This window comes from Adiantum capillus-veneris, chromosome 4 (genome assembly GCF_014529385.1).
Source record: "Adiantum capillus-veneris isolate H3 chromosome 4, ASM1452938v2, whole genome shotgun sequence".
Classification (NCBI taxonomy): Eukaryota; Viridiplantae; Streptophyta; class Polypodiopsida; order Polypodiales; family Pteridaceae; genus Adiantum; species Adiantum capillus-veneris.
Genome location: NC_140934.1, coordinates 6,054,093 through 6,071,169, shown reverse-complemented (window position 1 = coordinate 6,071,169; position 17,077 = coordinate 6,054,093).

Below are 17,077 nucleotides of genomic sequence, written 5' to 3'. Positions count from 1 at the left end.
GGTTGTTGTCCACAGCGACACTAACAATGGCAGCAGCGGTTTACTTCCATCTGACATGTAGCAGACGACGGCACCCTACATATTAAGTTGGACTGCACCTTAGAAGACTGTCTCAGCCGACAACAATATGCATGAAAACTACTACACAAACCACCGTTTCGAGTGGCCATCGCTTCTCCAGTTCAATAGCCCAACACCATGCAACCACGCCCAGTTTATTTGCATGTATAAGTCCTTCTTTCTCTCAGTTCTTGCCCGCTAGCAGCCATCCACTCACTCTTTTTCTCTCTACCTCTCGTGTGCTAGACGGGTGCGAACACACGTCCTTGACTCCAACCACCCTCATGCAGAGGAGTTGCACTCTCTCTTTCTCCACCCCTCGTTGCTGTAGTACACGTGCACACCAACCCGCATGCCATGCAAAACTCTCTCTCTCTCTCTCTCTCTCTCTCTCTCTCTCTCTCTCCTCTCTCTCTCTCTCTCTCTCTCTCTCTCTCTCTCTCTCTCTCTCTCTCTCTCTCTCTCCAACTCGTAAGCTGCAGAGGTCGGCCACTGTTTCTCTGCAGTACTCATGTATCTCCAGCAGCTTGTCCTCAACACCCGCCCATAGGTCAACCGCTTGAGTCCTCCAATTTCTACTCTGTTCTAAGTACCTCAACAGCGCACACACTCACGACGTATACACAACTCTTTTTCTTGTCTTCCAATGACACTTACAAAGGTGGACTCCTCCAACATTACCTACACAAGCTATCCTGTTCGTTCTCTCTTATTGCAATGGCCCCAGCCGCCATGAAAAATTTCCAAGGAGTAGCCTCGTCCTTTTGCGCTTACCCTCCTGGTCGTTGTTGCATGCAGCAGCAGCAGTAGGTGTCGCCCGTCATCTCTCAGCCATGCCCACTGAACGTAGCAATAAGACCAAAGTTGGAGGCAAAATTTTGGGAGAGATTAGAGATGGGCATCACTGCTCAGATGGACGCTGATCATGGTCGACCATGGACCAGGGTAGATCAGCAGCACGCGCGCGCGAGCACATGCATGCAAAGGGGGCAAAAAGCAGTGATGGACACTACAAGAGGTTGTGTGCTCTTGCGACGCTCTTAGCGACGGAAATACACTGGGTTTTTATAACCCCCGGCGTCGCTATAACCGTCGCTAAAAGCGTCGCTACGAGAGCGTCGCTATAGGCGTCGCTATCTGCGTCGCTATAGGCGTCGCTATATAGCGACGCTCATAGCGACGCCTATAGCGACGCAGATAGCGACGCTCTCACAGAAGAGTATAGCGACGCTACAGAGCCATAAATAGCGACGCTTATAGCGACGCCTGAGAGAATATTTTTTTGGTGACAGGGCATTGAATGCCCTGCCACCCATCAACCATATTGTACTTGATTCACTTTTTAAAAAAAGTGCAAAGGTAAATAATAGACCGAAAATAGTCACCCACAAGACGCATTGTTTGCAAAATTGACAATTGTACACATCATAGACAAACTGAATTGATTGGCAACTGTAATAATGACAATTGTACAACATCATAGGCATAAAGAATTGATTGGCAAAAGGAATTGCGGTGACAAATGTAATAATATACATGGTTCAAAAAGACGTATAAAATCCGTCTCATGATACATAAGCTATGAGAAACCCTAAACTAATTCTATCTAGCTACGGCTAAACTGACGTCGTCTAATCAGACGTCTCATCGCGTCCAAGCGGCGTATCTGTCGGATTCTGCAAAAGAAGACAATAAGACAGCTTTCAGTAAGTATAAACATATAACGACATTTATAAAACAATACAAAAAATAAAAAAGAGTAAACCCTAATACTAACCATGCCACCGCGAGAACTGAGAATGTCAATCAGGGCGTTTAAGCCCTTCCTGCCTGCGTACTCGCGCTCGTACGGTGTGGGATCACGTCCTGTCATCGACCACTGTCAAAACATACAAAGATTTCATTATGTTAGAACTAAAAAACTCATAAACCCTAAACTATCGAACATGCATAAAGAGCAATGTGAAAAGACTTACAAAATCGGCCTCAAATGATGCCCATCCACCGCTCCCCAAGTGGTGCGAGCTCCCTGCCTCTACTCGCGCTCTGGCTGCATCCTTTTGTTGCTTCCACTTGTCGGGATTCTCGCGCGCTGCTTTCTTCGCATTCTTCCAATCTTCTTTGGCCAGCCAATCTGGCCTATTCCACCCATTCTTGATTGCTTTTTGCACTTCGGAACGCTTGTGTTTGCAGTATTCGCGCATTCGAATCTTCATCAGGTCTTCATTGAAGCGCTGATCCCGTGTTGGAACGGGAAACTCATCATGAAGTATGCTGATGACTCTGTTTTTTAAATCACTTGGTACTTCACTCCATTTGTTTAGTATATAGTGTCTAAACAGCTGAGAGCAAAGACCACGCATGCGCGAGATCACCTTCTTGCCGTCATCATCCATGATGATGCCGCCGCTGATGTCGACGGAGTAAGGCAAGCCCTCTGGCCGGTGACGCGTGAACCTGGGTGTCCCGGCAGGGGTCTCTAGCGGCGTGTCGATGGGGGTACGGACGTCAAGTGTCTCCACCGGCGTCTGGGCCCCGAAGCGAGGAGTGTCGAGTGGGGTGGCTCCTGGCGGAGTAGGTAGAGGTGTGTAGCTTCTAGGAACAGTCAGCCGTGCAAAACCTGGCGTAGATGGCGATGCTGTGGCTGGTGTGGGGGCGGGCAAAGAAGGGGAGGGTAAAGAGCCTCGTCGAACACGAGGCGGTGTGGAGGCATCGGTGGCGGAATCCCCACAACAACCGCCACCGCCACCACTAGAGCGCCGGTGTCTAGACGAGTGTGACGCTCGTCTCGTCGACGCCGAAGCTTCGGAGCGCGCCGAATGCTCCGAAAGAGAGGGAGATGCGGATGGTGTAGGAACGCGCGATGATGCGCCAGAGCGATGACGCTCCACGTACCACTGTCTCTGCTGCGGTGACAAAGAAGAAAGAAACTCCTCATCATCCATACCTGCATTAAACACACGAATATTTAAACTTAATATTGAATGAATAGAGTAGACAATGACGCAAAGACCATTAAATACAATGACGTAATGACGCATATAAATACAATGACGCAATGAATCGAGTGGTAGAAGAGGCAAGTCGAAAACTCAGAATTTTCAATCAAAAGATGTGAGCGCGAGTAGAAAAGAGCGTTACACACCATGGAAGTACTTAGAGAGCTAGAGCTTTTACAACACGGAGCAAAATTGTTCAAATACAATATTTGTGGCTTTAAGAGATCTCTCTCTCATCCTCGCATAACTCAGCATAACTTCCTATATCTATATAGAGCTCTCCGTTTAAACACATATCCTCTGTTTCATTTTGTAGCTCCTCTGCATGCACCCCATATAGAGTAGTAGCATCTTGATGCTCGTCTGGCACCACCGCAGCGGCTTCTGATTGAGCATCTTCTCTGATCTCCTCCATTGATGTCGTTGTGATTGGCACATGGTAGCCTTCATACGTCCTTGCACTACGAGGGGCTACCTCTATGACGTACCACCAGTTTGATGTAGACTTTGTAGGATGAAATACTTACCTGCCAGAGCCACATAACTTACATGAGAGCTTTCAAGCACATAACTTGTAAAAGGGGGATGTTAACTATTTATATACTTACTTGTTCACAATGCTCGGGTAGTACGAAAGTGTCTCTTAGGTCAGTCCATTTCTTAGTAGAATCCACCTCAAGAAAACCAGACTCTCCTCTACGCACAGTAGCGTTTCGACCCTCCATGATTATCTTGAACCATTGCACGTCGAACAACTCGACAAAAAATCCTCTGTAATCGATCCTCAAAATCTCTTGCAGCGTGCCGAAGTAAGTGAGTTCCGCCACCACGGGATCTGCATCAGAGGAACGTCGTCGACTAGACTGTTCAAATTTTGCCATGATTCCACAATCTTGAGTAAAACGCTTTTTGTTGATTCGTTCCACCCTAAAATGTCGACCTTTACACCATGCTGCTGTGTATGACTTATACTACAACGAACAAAGATTATGAGTGGCCGTTCAAACGTTTATAAATAAAGTCACTTGCTAGTCGTACATTGCAAACTTACCTTGGTCGCGCAACCCCGAGAGTACTCCCACTCTTCTTCAATTGGTTGTGCAACCATCTTAAGCTCATGAAGGTTGGTAGGCTCTCCAGAACCGCTGGATAGTGCATCGGTGGTCGTCTTCCCCGTCTCCACTCGATTCGTGCCCTTTGTCGCTCTTGCTTTGCATCCTCATATTGTGAAATCCACTTTTGCATCACTGGATTGTGAAGCATGCAAAATCGGTTGATTTTAGCCTCTAGATCTTCCGTCATCTTCTTCTCAACACCGAGATTGCACATGACAATCCCAGATATGCGCTCATCATCTATGGTTCGCCATAGCGTGTCCCGGGATTTATCAAATCCGTCTAGCCACTCTCCAATGTACACTAGGGACTCTGATACCAACCAACCTTCTGCCATGCTACCCTCCGGACGTGCCTTTTGACGCACATATCCCTTAAGCGTTTTCATGAAACGCTCTAAGAAGAACATCCATCTGGAATGAACTGTGCCAGCTATTTCCACCTCATCAACTATGTGAATAAGAAGATGCACCTGAATGGTTAGCATTGTAGTAGGAAAATGTTTCTCAAACATGCACACAAGCTCCGCAGCATTTAGTTTGGCGAATGGTATGGAGTCTACGTCGATCTCCTTTTGTGAGATCCATTGCACCAGCTTTGCAAGTTTGTAGATTGTGTTACGGATGTCGAGAGACAAACATCCCTCAATGGCAACCGGTAAAATAAACTGTAAAGTATGTGCAGCAATGATATTAAAGTCCACATTTTATGCAATGATATTAAAGTCCACTATGAACGTACCTGACACATTTTATGCCAATTGTGTGACTTCAAACCGGTAAGCTTTCCTTCTTTAGTAAAACACGTTCGGAGCGAGTGCATTACGCCTGCATGTTGAGAAGAACCAGGAGTGCTTTCAATCTAGACATACGTGCTCCATTATACAATGATGTATCGGCTTCACTTTTCATATCATCATAGATAAGCCTTTCTGAATCCATGATCGTCTCGATCATTTCATCAATCTCGGGCTCAAACATTGTCTCGTTGGGAATGTGCTCTGCATGATCATCCCCCGAGCTGTCAGAGGCTACATCTTGTGGCCTCACATATGCTGCTTGACCAAAGCGCCTGCGAATACGTCTATTGGGTTGCAAGATTGCTGCTTGTTGGCCAGTGTCAGAGTCCGACGAGTTATAATTGACAACAACTCGATCTATAATAGATGGATCGAACTCGCCAAATTCGCGAACGTGCTGCAAAGAAACACGTCTTGTCCGTCGCACAGCATCTTGCATTGATTACAAGGACATAAGACCCTCGTTGAGAGATAGGTGTTTCGGTTGGACGGTCCCACATCCTCGCGCTACTCATAATGAGATAAAAAACTTATAACCTAGACAAAACAAATTTATAATTCTATTGGCATTCTTCGTCTTTATCTCTCTCTCTCTCTCACTCTCTCTCTCTCTCTTCTTCTCTCTCCTCTTCTCCTCTCTCCTCTCCTCTCTCCTCTCTCTCTCTCTCTCCTCTCTCCTCTCTCTCTTTACCTCACATTCTCTAGTCATGTCCAATCCCCGCACACCCGGTCTAGAGGTGCACGGAGATCAGAACCACCGGGTTATAATCTCGTCTTATTGTCAATACCTATATTGTGGGTACAAGAAATCAAGACACCCACGTCTACATGATACTGCATGTAGTGACAAAATCCCTTTGCCTCTTCTCTAGCTGTAGCACTTCACTTCATCTTAACATCTTTCACAGAAGATCTCTTCACTGTTTCGTCTAACTCTAAACCCTAAACCGTAAGTAATTCTTGCGTGGAATCGATCTAACGTAAATAAGCGTAAATCTAAATAAACTAAATCTAACTAAAAATAAAGCTAAATCTAATTTAACGTAAGTCTAATGACTAGAGGTTGTCTAGATGGTCATTGTGTCGGCATGTAGTGACTCTTGCCGCCCTGAAGATCCACCTTCTTTCCTATCTTCTGAAGACATTTCACCATACTTTTGGATCGACGGAGCCCACCATGAGTGAAGGCACAATACCTTATTCTCCCTATTGAGGGCTTTCTTCACCCCCTCATGCAGGCATCGCATCGCATGGATGAGACCCGCATCTAATCTAATATAACGTAAATCTAAATCTAACTTAAATAAACGAAAATCTAGTTAAAAATAAACCTAAATCTAATTTAATGTAAGTCTACATATAACCTAATCTTTAACGTCTTTTTAAGATAGTTTCCTACGACGTTTATAACTCTCTTCTTCCTGTTGTGTGCGCTGTGTGGATGTGTGGCCAATAAAAAAGATAAATGGTATCAACCTTTCTATCACCCATGCCAAGTATGATAGATTGATTATGCCATTTCTCTCTTGAATAATAGGTCTTCAGTTCAACTCCTCGTCGCTAGATCTTTAGGTCTTTTAATTTTAATTAGTTTCCTACGACGCTCCTTAGTTTCTCTTTCTCTTCTCTTTCAATGTGTGTGCGTTTTTTTGATCGTATGCAGTTTTTTCTTTCTCTTTTCCTCTCTCAATGTGTGCGTTTTTTGTTTATGCATGTTCTCTCTCTCTTTTTCCTCTCTCAATGCGTGCGTTTTTGTTTATGCATGCTCTCTCTCTCTCTTTTTCTCTCTCAATGTGTGTGTGCATTCTTTGTTTACGTATGTGTGTGCGTTTTTGCACTCCTCTCCTCTCTCTCTCTCTCTCTCTCTCTCTCTCTCCTCAAAAACACTATGTGTGTGGTGTGTATGTGTTGTGTGAGAGAGGAGAGCGAGGGAAGAGAAAGAGGGGAAGGGAACATGAGAATGAGGAGAGGGAAGGAGCATACTGGCTCTCCCTTCCTCTCTCCTCGTGTGTTGTGTGTGTGTGTTGTGTGTGTGTGTGTGTAAAAGAAAAAGAGAGAGAGGAGAGAGAGAGAGAGTGAGGGAGAGCGTTACCTACACTTTGCTTGAGGGCGCCGAAAAACTCAGATCTGAGATCTATTTTTGGCGTGCGCGAGGGACGCTCGTTTATTTTTTTTAACCCCAGCTGGCGTCGCTATGAGCGTCGACTATAAGCGTCGCTATGAGCGCTCGCAAACTTCTTTGTAAATTTGCGACGCTCATAGCGACGCGCGGGAATTTTTTTTTGAGCGTCGCTGTGTGAGCGTCGCTAATGTTAAGAGTCTCTTGTAGTGGGAGTGATGTAACCTGTCACAGTGATTTCAAGATGGAGAGCTTCTTTTTCTCTTGCTTCCTATTGCTCTTTGGTTTTGCTTGTGATGCTCCTGCCCTCAGTGACCAACCCTCATGTGCAGCTCATTAACTCTTTGTACCGCTCCCCTTTTTTTGCTCCTTGCAGCGAGTTGCAGCTCCTCAGATCAGGCACGTCGACTTCTTACCGCCCTCCTTTCTCTCTCAGTGCCACATGCTATGGCTGCCCTAAAACTTCATTTGGCGTCCCCTTCTTGCCAGACTCCTCTTGCTCGACTAGTCCTGGCTTGCTCACGCTAATGAGCTAACCTTGCTTGCCAACTTCCCCAACCTGCAACACACTTCTAATATAGCCCCCCCCGAGGCAGCTTATGGATTCTCTCTCTTTGTATGTCCTGGTCGACCTCTCTCCGACCCCGTTTTTTTCCACCCCGAGGGTCACGACCCCCCTTGCATGCATGAACTCCCAGGCGTCCTTGCTTCTCTTCATCAACTTTCCATTTTTCTCTTTCACCATCTTCATATTTTTGAGAGCCTTTCTACTGCGCATCATCCACAGATAAGACAAGCCCATGCAGAGCTTTCTGATATAGAACCACGTGCAATGTATGTATCCACAAAATCCGTCAGTACAACTTTGCCAACTAGATTCATGTCGATGGTGGCCCGCGGAGACATCTCTACCCTTGCTTCCTATCAACTTCAAAGGAAATTGAGTTTTTCATCTCTCTGATCCTAATCCATTTGTATTCAACAACACCATTACACTCTTACACCACTTGTTTATTCGGCTATGGTAGGGAAATTGAAGTTCAAACGAGAGCTACATGGCATGCATTCTTATCGCGCCGTCCCCCTTCTTTCCAACTCGCCCAAAATCACGAGCCCATGCAATGAAATCCTCACACACACACACACACACACACACACACACACAACCTTGTAAGTGGGCATAGGCAACCAATGTTAACTCACATACTTTCTCTAATCTCCCCTCATCATATGCACCCAAAGAGAAATCCCTCAACTTGTATCACTACAGTAGCTCACTCACAGTAGCTACATCCTGGTCACTTCGGAGCATCCTCATGTACACCTATTGCAAGTAAGTTGCAAGTTGCCATGGAGGAACTAGTGGATAACTTGCAACGTGCCCACCACCAAAGCTAGTATGGACTAGCTTCCGAAACGACGCCCAATAGAAAAAATAAGACGCACATCTAACGAAAAATGCAATCTTATTAGTCTTGACGTTGTTGTGGTTTTGTTTTGGCTTTTAATACACACTAGCTGTAATATTTAAGTTTTTTTGAAGGCCCTAGTGAAAGTAGTCACAGATGAACACAATTTTTTTAGTCCTTGGTATGTTCTCATTGTTTGTGCTACTGAGTCTATGATATATCACCACATATATGCTTGACCTTTAGCCAAAAAGACCGAATGAAATTACGATCGAATATGACCATGGTAGTCTTTCCTAAATCTTTTGAACATTCAATTATTCTCTTTGACGGGCACGAATAATGGTTTTTTATTAAATTTTGTTACAAATGATAGTCAAAAACTTCTTAACACTGTTATATTTTTAACTTTCTATGGTTTTCTTTGATAGAGCTCACCAAACTCAACACAATTGTCATTAGTTACTTCATGATTCGAAAGCTACAAGTAGTGACACTGCTAACCTTTTCAACCTCAATCCTTGCCCAGTACCATAGACCACCCTCTCGAGCAAGATAAGTCCTTTCCTACTTTTATATGTCAAGTTCGTATTTGTATAGAAAGAACCAAGACTCATGGACTTAGAAGGTACTATCTAACCTAACCTCTTAACACTAGGTTGGTAACCTAACAGGACAAAAAGTGTCCTTTCAGGTTTTGAAAAAAATCTCTCCAAAACCATAGTAGATCCACTCATTTTATAAAATCCTTTTCATGAGGTTATAGTTCAAGGCCTACTACACATGGAAAAATATAGAAACTTGTAAAATTTCTCATCTTTTGGTCACACCAAGCCTCCAAAGTTGATGGACCAGTGCTTTTCATCACAAAACAGTCATTTCTTTCTTACGTTTTGTTGCATAAAAATAAGATTAGGGATTTTTGTAGGACTTGATATAAATTCCCTAGTTAACTTCAATGGTTGGTGATCAGAACATATGATTGCTTCTCACTCACTATTTTTTTCTTTGCCAAAATAAATAGTACAAAAAAGTTGAAGTTTTACCATTCTGCAAACCTATCATGAAAGTTTCTATAGCCAGGCTCAATACAAATAATATTATGAATGTTTTCCTAGTTCCCTATTGTCCTTTATGTTCATAAGGAGCCATGGATCATGTCAAAAGAATAATACATCTCTTACCAAGAGGAATCTTGGGGACAAAGATGCAGTGCTAAATACAACAAACATGAAAAAATTGGGTTCAACATTATGAGTTGTAGAATCCCATAGAAACTATTCAATATCTAGCCAAATTTGATCCTTATGACTAGATATGGTTACTACCTACAAAATTTATGTAGTTGTCACAAAAAACTAACAATATTGAAAAAGCTATACTTGATATACTAGAATGTTTCGTTTTCTTCTATAATTGAAAATGTTGTGAAATATTGTGGAAGGACAAGGTTAAAGATGGAATTGATATTCCAAAAAAATGTCGAGTTTTTTTCAGCTCATGAGACACCTTTCTAGATAGATAGATACATTTTGAAACTCTTGACATAATTCAAGGAAAATGGTCACTGAACAGGACATAAACGTGTCCCATTACCAACCTAGTGTTAATAAGCACTTCATTTCTTAAGTATGCTAACTTTCTTGTCTACAAATGTCTAAGAACAAGTAGCTCTGCAATAACTCGCACTTTGTTCTTGTATTTTTTGGTTAATGACACTAGTTGACCTATGCTATTTGATTAGAACTGCAAAAATTTCCTTTGCGTTCAGTTGTCTCACATTTGTCTTAATTGTATACTAATCCCTTCTATAGTTATCATTGCAAGTTCATAACCAATTATTAACCTCACGCTAACACATTTTGAAACTTTTAGCTATACTTTGGTGTAAGTTTGCTAGTTGCAACACTTGTACCTCTCTCCATGCGCCAACAATGGTATATATATATTTTTTCAAATACAGTATACCCTCCTGGGATTTTCATTGAGATAATTTAGCTATGCAGCTACTCATGTGAGCTAAGGTACTCTGGGATAGTAAACAACAGTTTGTAAGTACCCTCCTACTCAAACACACTCCACATTGATGTTACAGATGTGCCAAATGTTATATTTTATGTCTCGCCTAGTCGATTGTTCACAGACACACAGATTTGCCAGTTTAGGAAGTGTGTAGATAGTCATCTTTGTGCAGATTCGCCGATTTAGGCAGCACATTGATAAATTGTAGACTCATGTTTTTTAAGCAGTATCAAATGCAGATTCGCCGATTTAGGTAGCATTAGTGGAGATTCGTCGATTTAGGCAGCACGTCTTATTGGTGTAGATTCGCCGATTTAGGCAACACCACTCACAAAATCATGCTGCAGTGGCTGGCCACCACTGTAATTGGTATGATTTTCGCTTTGGATTTGGAATTGGTATATGATGATTTTCTGTATCAACAGTATTTATGGAAGTGACCTTATGATTGATGAGAATTGATTATTGAATGATGAGTGTGACCAATGATATCCTGATTCATCAAGGTATGACATATACTGCTTATTCTAGTGGTATGGGACACTAGAATAGGTAGTATGTGGATGACGACAGGCATAAGCAATGTTATCGAATTTTATGGATTTCTCTTTTACTATTTGATACAAATTTCTAATCATTGTTTTTGACAAGTATTGTTTGCAGATTTTTATGTTTGCAACTGAGGACAGTTGCTTTCCCACGGAGAGGTATGTTATGGAATTGATATTTTACTCTTATTGCAGCTGACAGGTGGAGAAGGCTTGAGAAAGCTAGGCTATTGCAAAAGGAAATTACATTTTATGTATATTTATTCAAGTGCTCTTTGAAGAGTTTTGGGCGGCTGGTCAGTTTGTACTCATTTTTTACCATTCAAGAAATCTATAAATGAAATACATGCAAGAGGAAAATGGTCACTCTTGCACGGGGGGAGATTGCACCCAGTGTTTGTGTCTTCTTCTCTTCTCTCCTCCCTCCTCTCTCACCGTGTCGACGTAGCACTCCGCTCTAGGAGGTGCGCCTGCATGTGTTCATTCGCTCTCTCCTGCTCTCTGTCTCTCTCTGTTCGTATTGTGCTTGATTATGGATTTGTGCGAGTCGAGAGGTACATAGATTTATTCGTTTATGTCTTGCTATTCGCTATTTTGAGTATTTTGCAGGGCTCTCTACGCTCCCGTCTGTAGCATTTCAACCCTTGCACTAGGGAAGAAAGAGGAACCATTTACTTTACAAGATGGTTATCTTCTCTTCGGCAATAGACTATGCGTTACTAGCTCTCTACGTGAGAAAGCAAGGTATGAATCTCATGCTCCTCCTTATGTAGGGCATAGAGGGATTCAGTCTATCCTAAAGGGGATTGAAACATATTTCTATTTGCTACTGAGTCTATGATATATCACCACATATATGCTTGACCTTCAGCCAAAAAGACCGAATGAAATTACGATCGAATATGACCATGGTAGTCTTTCCTAAATCTTTTGAACATTCAATTATTCTCTTTGACGGGCACGAATAGTGGTTTTTAATTAAATTTTGTTACAAATGATAGTGAAAAACTTCTTAACACTGTTATATTTTTAACTTTCTATGGTTTTCTTTGATAGAGCTCACCAAACTCAACACAATTGTCATTAGTTACTTCATGATTCGAAAGCTACAAGTAGTGACACTGCTAACCTTTTCAACCTCAATCCTTGCCAAGTACCATAGACCACCCTCTCGAGCAAGATAAGTCCTTCCCTACTTTTATATGTCAAGTTCGTATTTGTATAGAAATAACCAAGACTCATGGACTTAGAAGGTACTGTCTAACCTAACCTCTTAACACTAGGTTGGTAACCTAACAGGACATAAAAGTGTCCTTTCAGGGTTTTGAAAAAAATCTCCAAAACCATAGTAGATCCACTCATTTTATAAAATCCTTTCATGAGGTTATAGTTCAAGGCCTACTACACATGGAAAAAATAAGAAACTTGTAAAATTTCTCATCTTTTGGTCACACCAAGCCTCCAAAGTTGATGGACCAGTGCATTTTCATCAAAACAGTCATTTCTTACGTTTTGTTGCATAAAAATAAGATTAGGGATTTTTGTAGGACTTGATATAAATTCCCTAGTTAACTTCAATGGGTTGGTGATCAGAACATATGATTGCTTCTCACTCACTATTTTTTGCTTTGCCAAAATAAATAGGTACAAAAAAGTTGAAGTTTTACCATTCTGCAAACCTATCATGAAAGTTTCTATAGCCACGCTCAATACAAATAATATGCATGTTTTCCTAGTTCCCTATTGTCCTTTATGTTCATAAGGAGCCATGGAGCATGTCAAAATAATAATACATCTCTTACCAAGAGGAATCTTGGGGACAAAGATGCAGTGCTAAATACAGCAAACATGAAAAAATTGGGTTCAACATTATGAGTTGTAGAATCCCATAGAAACTATTCAATATCTAGTCAAATTTGATCCTTATGACTAGATATGGTTACTACCTACAAAATTCATGTAGTTGTCACAAGAAACTAACAATATTGAAAAAGCTATAAGAAACTATTCAATATCTAGTCAAATTTGATCCTTATGACTAGATAGTTACTACCTACAAATTTCATGTAAGTTTCACAAGAAACTAAACAATATTAAAAAGAGCTATACTTGATATACAGAATGACGTTTTCTTCTTAATGAAAAAAATCAACCATCGTTGTTACTATGCAAAATTAGGTATTAGTGCCCCAAAACTCAAGGAATAATAGCTTATGTTACAATATGAACATAAAAATAAAAATGCATTTGATTATCATGAAAATCCATTATGACTAGATATGGTTACTACCTACAAAAAATTCATGTAGTGTCACAAGAAACTAACATTATTGAAAAAGCTTTACTTGATATACTAGATTGTTTCGTTTTCTTTCTATTATATGAATAAATATCACCATCGTTGTTGTACTATGCAAAAAATAGGGTATTAGGTGCCCCAAAACTCAAGGAATATTAGCTTTATGTTACAATATGAACATAGAAAATAAAAAAATGCATTTGGATATCATGAAATCCACCAAACATCATTAGAAGAGTAAAATTGGCTTAAAAAAAGGGATTTGAAATTTTTGGTAATTTGGTCATAAACTTACAAATTTAATATTGATTTCTCCCTAGAAGCTTTTGGACATGTTGGAGGGACTTACTTATGATGTTCTCTAGCTTTATAAGACTCAAAAACTCGAATTCTATGAGTGGTATAGTTGATAAAGTTGAATAAAAAAAGGCAAAAACAGGACCGGTTTTTCACACAGTTTACGTTGTGAATGTTTGTGCAAGGACAAGGTTAAAGATGGTATTGGATATGCCAAAAAAATGTCGAGTTTTTTTCAGGCATGAGGACACCTTTCTAGATAGATAGCACCTCAAAAATCCATTTTGAAAATCTTGACATAATTCAAGGAAAATGGTCACTGAACAGGACATAAAAGTGTCCCATTACCAACCTTGTGTTAATAAGCACTTCATTTGTTAAGTATGCTAACTTTCTTGTCTACATTCAACTGTTAAGCACTAGTTGCTCTGCAATAACTCACACTTGTTCGTGTATTTTTTGGTTAATGACACTAGTTGACCTATGCTATTTAATTAGAACTGCAAAAATTTCCTTTGCGTTCAATTGTCTCACATTTGTCTTAATTGTATACTAATCTTCTTTAGTTTCATTGCAAGTTCATGACCAATTATTAACCTCACGCTAACACATTTTGAAACTTTTAGCTATACTTTGGTGTAAGTTTGCTAGTTGCAACACTTGTACCTCTCTCCATGCGCCAACAATGGTATATATATATTTTTTCAAATACAGTATACCCTCCTGGGATTTTCATTGAGAAAATTTAGCTATGCAGCTACTCATGTGAGCTAAGGTACTCTGGGATAGTAAACAACAGTTTGTAAGTACCCTCCTACTCAAAACACTCCACATTGATGTTACACATGTGCCAAATGTTATATTTTATGTCTCGCCTAGTCGATTGTTCACAGACACACAGATTTGCTAGTTTAGGCAGTGTGTAGATAGTCATCTTTGTGCAGATTCGCCGATTTAGGCAGCACATTGATAAATTGTAGATTCATGATTTTTAAGCATTATCAAATGTAGATTCGCCGATTTAGGTAGCATTAGTGCAGATTCGTCAATTTAGGCAGCACATCTTATTGGTGTAGATTCGCCGATTTAGGCAACACCACTCACAAAATCATGCTGCAGTGGCTGGCCACCACTGTAATTGGTATGATTTTGGATTTGGATTTGGAATTGGTATATGATGATTTTCTGTATCAACAGTATTTATGGAAGTGACCTTAAGATTGATGAGAATTGATTATTGATGATGATGAGTGTGACCAATGATATCCTGATTCATCAAGGTATGACATATACTGCTTATTCTAGTGGTATGGGACACTAGAATAGGTAGTATGTGGATGACGGCAGGCATAAGCAATGTTATCTAATTTTATGGATTTCTCTTTTACTATTTGATACAAATTTCTAATCATTGTTTTTGACAAGTATTGTTTGCAGACTTTTATCTTTGCAACTGAGGACAATTGCTTTCCCACGGAGAGGTATGTTATGGAATTGATATTTTACTCTTATTGCAGCTAACAGGTGGAAAAGGCTTGAGCAAGCTAGGCTATTGCAAAAGGAAATTACATTTTATGTATATTTATTCAAGTGCTCTTTGAAGAGTTTGGGCGGCTGGTCAGTTTGTACTCATTTTTTACCATTCAAGAAATCTATAAATGAAATACATGCAAGAGGGAAATGGTCACTCTTGCACGGGGGGAGATTGCACCCAGTGTTTGTGTCTTCTTCTCTTCTCTCCTCCTCTCTCTCACCGTGTCGACATAGCACTCGCTCTAGGAGAGGTGCGCCTGCATGTGTTCTTTCGCTCTCTCCCGCTCCCTGTCTCTCTCTGTTCGTATTGTGCTTGATTATGGATTTGTGCGAGTCGAAAGGTACGTAGATTTATTCGTTTATGTCTTGCTATTCGCTATTTTGAGTATTTTGCAGGGATCTCTACGCTCCCGTCTGTAGCATTTCAACCCTTGCACTAGGGAAGAAAGAGGAACCATTTACTTTACAAGATGGTTATCTTCTCTTCAGCAATAGACTATGCGTTACTAGCTCACTACGTGAGAAAGCAATGTATGAATCTCATGCTCCTCCTTATGTAGGGCATAGAGGGATTCAGTCTATCCTAAAGGGGATTGAAACATATTTCTATTCGCTTACCATGAAAACAAACATACAAGAGTATGTTTCTAAATGTGTGGTATGCCAAAAGAAGAAGTTTGATAGAGTAAAGCAACCTTGATTGCTTCAACCTTTGCCAATCCCCAATTCACCATGGGAGAGCATATCCATGGATTTTATCTTTGGATTGCCTAAGTCTATCCATGGATTTTATCTTTGGATTGCCTAAGTCTATCCATGGGAATATAGGAACATGGACGATAGTGGACAGGTTCAGTAAACAAGCTCATTTTATACCTGTCAAATAGACTAAAGATATTCGTTGAGATTAGTATAGCCGAGACCTACAAGAATCTTTCCAAAAGATTAGGATGCTATCTCTATCTCACAGCAAAGGCAAAAGGCTTTCTGACAAGCACAGAAGAACCCAAGCCTTTAAAGAAAATGATTGGGTCTTATTAAAATTTCCCAAGGCTCGATTAAGGCACACGACAGGCAGGAATCCTAGGGGGACCAAAAGTACTATACTAAGTTAGCAAAAAGGTATTATGGTCCTTTCTGGATGCTTAGGCCAATTAATGAGATGGCTTATCAACTCAAGTTTCCCAGTCATTGGCTCATACACAATGCTTTCCATGTGAGCCTACTGAAGCCTTACAAAGGAGAGCCACCTCAAGAACCAACTATTGAAGACCCACCGGAGATCGAGGACTAAGAAGAGGTGTTGAAGCCCGAGTCCATTCTCTAGCATGAAGACAAGGTACTAAAGGCGGTAAGACTATCCGATGATATCTTATTAAGTTTAAGAATTATCCTTTTGAAGATGCTAGATGGATGCAAGGCATACAATTAAAGGATAACCTAAACATTGTCAATGCTTACAATGCTTCCCTAGAGTAAGCAAATGTACAAATGTTTAAAATGAACAAAGTTTTTGTCTTATAAGACTCTCTTTTTCTTTATTGTGCACAAAAATGAAGTAGTATGCATGATTAGATCAAGTTTGCAGACAGGACGTCTCCCGAACACGAAGTAGAGCTTGTCACTCTACTATGGAAGACCGATAGGACTACTGTGCAGACATTCTTGCAGCAACTTAGGCTCTCAATCACCAAATGGACTAGTCATCCATTCTGGAACGATGTCGTAGGGTAACATAGGGATCATCTACCAGCTACGAAAAGGACTAATGAATATGCTTTATCTTCTCTACCCCATAGTCAAGGACGACTATGATTTCAAGAGAGAGGTAATGTCATAATAATCAATATCTAATTCTCTTAAATGATTTTCTCATG